Raw genomic sequence first — 3,324 nt, forward strand, 5'->3', positions numbered from 1 at the left:
TAATTATTTCGTAGGCCTGTGAACATTTTAAGGGAGCATAAATATATCGTATAGGCCTGTGAACATTTAATCAAGAATTAAGAATGTTTTAATTTTATCTTTAAATGAAATGACTATCGATTTTGAATATTTCAAGTAAAAAAGTATGTAATTAGCAAAAGAATTAGCTTACTACTATAGTGTTATAGTGACTAGAACTTATCCAATTGGATGTAATTGTAACAATTTTCCCCATAATAAATACAAAGGTGAAAGGGTACTCTTCAAAAATGTTAAATCATAATGAAACACAACTAAATGTGTGCTGCCATCTAGTGGTAGAAAGCGAATAGGCCAACCGGTAGTTTATTTTCAAATTCAAATCTTCACTCAGACTCTGTGATGATCAGCTCAACGGCGCATATTTCAATCATTACTTTGCCATTTCGCCAGACTTGTCTTCCTGTAAAACCCACAGTATGGGTAATAAGGGGTAGATTTACACCAGGAAAGGACAATTTCAAGAGTAATTCCAGGGCAAGAATTGAAAGAACAAAATGAAAGGATCGAATTTATTACCAAGATTAGGCCTACAGTCCCACACTAGCACTCTTGTGTTGGAGAAATACGATCAACTTGCTTTGCACTACATGCACTGGACTGCTACTGCTAGCTGCTGGAGCTACTTTAAAGATCTTCATTTTGAAGGTGAGTAATAAAATTACACACAATTCAATACGAAATTGAGTTTGCTTTCTGTACAATTAAATTAGGAAATTGGTTAAGTAAATCTTGATTTTGTAAATTTATTTGGTTCATGAAAAAATCCAAACCATCATCAAACTGATCACAGTTGACGAAGATCGTAGATTATATTCCCTAGTAGTATGTCTACATAATTTACATACTGTAGTCACCTATATATCTGTGTTTACGTAAGGCTTTTCATTGGAAGTGAATAATCAAACATGACGAATCTCATTAAAGAATGGAATTAGCGTATTATAGTAGGTCTACTCATTCACAAATATATTTGAGCAAATTAACGCAGTGCAGTGTAGGCTAGATTCCGCCACATGCGCGTGCTGGCTGCATGGTAGTTGGTAAGACATGTGAACGCATGTGGATATATAGCATCTCCATTGAACACATGGCACAGGATGCACTCGTTTTGAATGAATTGCAATTCTTTACACTTTTTACAGCCAGGTAGAAATTTCATAAGCCAATAAATCATCCTAAATCATACGTGCAAGATTTTCTTGCATATTTTTAACAGAAATTGAATGGCAAAGTTGATTCTTAGAAGCCGTACATTTGTATGTCACATACACTGTATATATTATGTGTGTTATGATTTTTTTTCCATCACAATCCCGCATTCAATTGGCTGTGCAGATCCTGCATGCACATACATGTAGGTGAATTGCATCATGCATGACCATATAGTTGCAAAGTATAGCTCATCATTCAATCATCATAATTCATACATGTAAGTAGTCAAGCATCTATCATGTCATGAATTTGTGAAGGATGCAAGTAACTGTAGTTCTTACATGAATTTCATTTTTACAGTGTACATTCCACGTTCAACTCTTAAATTTTCCTAGATTTGATTTGAAAGCATAATAGAATACTACAACCTGCTTATTTTTTTTTTTACTTATTATTTTTTCTTCTTCAGGGTATCTTAGCTTCGTCTGCTGGAAAGTCATCAACTTGGACTGTGTGGCACTGGCACCCTTGTCTTCTAGAGTACATGTACATACAGTCTTAATTTGTTAGACTGAACTGTCCAACACACATCTAGGAAATGCAAGACATGGGTGAAAGTATTAGAATCATACATGGTTAATGACTTATTGTTCATCTGTAATTAATGGAAGCATTTCAAAATGATGCCAATAATGCCGTCCAACAAACATTCAGCAAGTACTTCCAGGTTGCCTCGCCCTGCCACTATCAAACATGTGTTCGCGGTCGGAATGAATCTGAGACATAAATCTTCAATACACAGCTTAATTTTTACCAAGGCAATCTTAACAAACACAAATTGAAATACCTCACGGCGTAATTACATATATACATGTATTGATGTATATATATATATATATATATATTCTATATCTGCGTATGAATATTTTTGTATAACTTTGTTTCACTATACTCTTTGCCATGTCAGCTCACGTGTACTATGTAGTTGATGCCAGTATTATGTAACACTTTATAGATGTGTATTCATGTAACAGTAATAAAGCTTTGTCTTAGTATTCATTTAAAGTTTTAAAGACATCTGAAGACTATTCATGTTTGACATCCTTATGACACTTGACAGATAGACCAAGTTGCCAGTGCTATTAACACTTTTTACATTGTTATAGATGTGAACTATACCTTTGCCTTCACATGTTTTCATTTATAGACATTTTTAAAGATTTTGTTTAGACTGTTGAAACTTGCCAGATAGCCTTGCTACTGGTATCATGTAACACTTTATAGTCATGTATAAGCTGTTCAATACTGGTTCACATCCTGTATATATGCTAGTATTTATTAGCCAAAAATGTGAATTTTTTTTTTTTTTTTTAAATTCTAATATCTTACATTCAGATTAGATTTACATTATAATAGTTTCGTTTACACAACTAATACATATATATATATATGTGAACCCAATATCTGCAATTTTTACCAGTGATTATATAGGGAACAATTTAATGAAGAAGAAAAAGATATATTTTTTTCTTTCTTGCGTTTATGTTTACAAAGACCTAGTACTACCTTTGCGTAATATTTGTATCATTTATAAGACGGGTATATGCCAATCGGTTTGCCAAAGATACATAATATTTACCGGCCGTTCTTACCTCTAAATCCAAAATTTTCTATATGAAATGCTGCTCAAGTTTTGTAAGTGTGACTTTTGTAAATATGTTTTAATAGTTTGTGGACTGTTTGTTTAGTATTCTCATTCACCATATGGGTGTACATTGCATGTGATATTTTATGTAATAAAGTGTTCTAACGTTTCAAACTGAAATAAAAATGTGTTTGCATTTTATTTATCTTGTACATCTGGCAGCAGAAAAAAAGGATAGAAATATTTTAGTGTATTTATTTTCCCCCTATTTTATTCCTATTTTAGTTTTTACTCGGGTAATATGTGGACGGGGATTCGACTAATCCAATTATTTTGTACATGTGCGCATGACATGCACCTACATGCATATATTGTACAACAAGGTGCTACAAAGTAGAACTTGACAGAGATTTAATTGCTACCAAACAATTATGCAGTACACCAATCATTCAATTAATATTCCATTTTTTTTAAAATAGATTTTA

The 3,324-nt window shown here is 32.6% G+C and overlaps 1 long non-coding RNA gene across 1 annotated transcript; it reads left to right on the forward strand.

Moving 5' to 3' along the window:
* The first annotated feature begins 281 nt into the window (after window positions 1–281).
* Window positions 282–3,019, forward strand: LOC115928017. The gene is made up of 2 exons (XR_004065823.1): window positions 282–687; window positions 1,664–3,019. It is a non-coding gene; the product is annotated as an uncharacterized LOC115928017 (long non-coding RNA).
* Window positions 3,020–3,324: the final 305 nt, after the last annotated feature.

The sequence above is a fragment of the Strongylocentrotus purpuratus genome, unplaced genomic scaffold (assembly GCF_000002235.5).
Source record: "Strongylocentrotus purpuratus isolate Spur 01 unplaced genomic scaffold, Spur_5.0 spur5_scaffold_21, whole genome shotgun sequence".
Taxonomy (NCBI): Eukaryota; Metazoa; Echinodermata; class Echinoidea; order Camarodonta; family Strongylocentrotidae; genus Strongylocentrotus; species Strongylocentrotus purpuratus.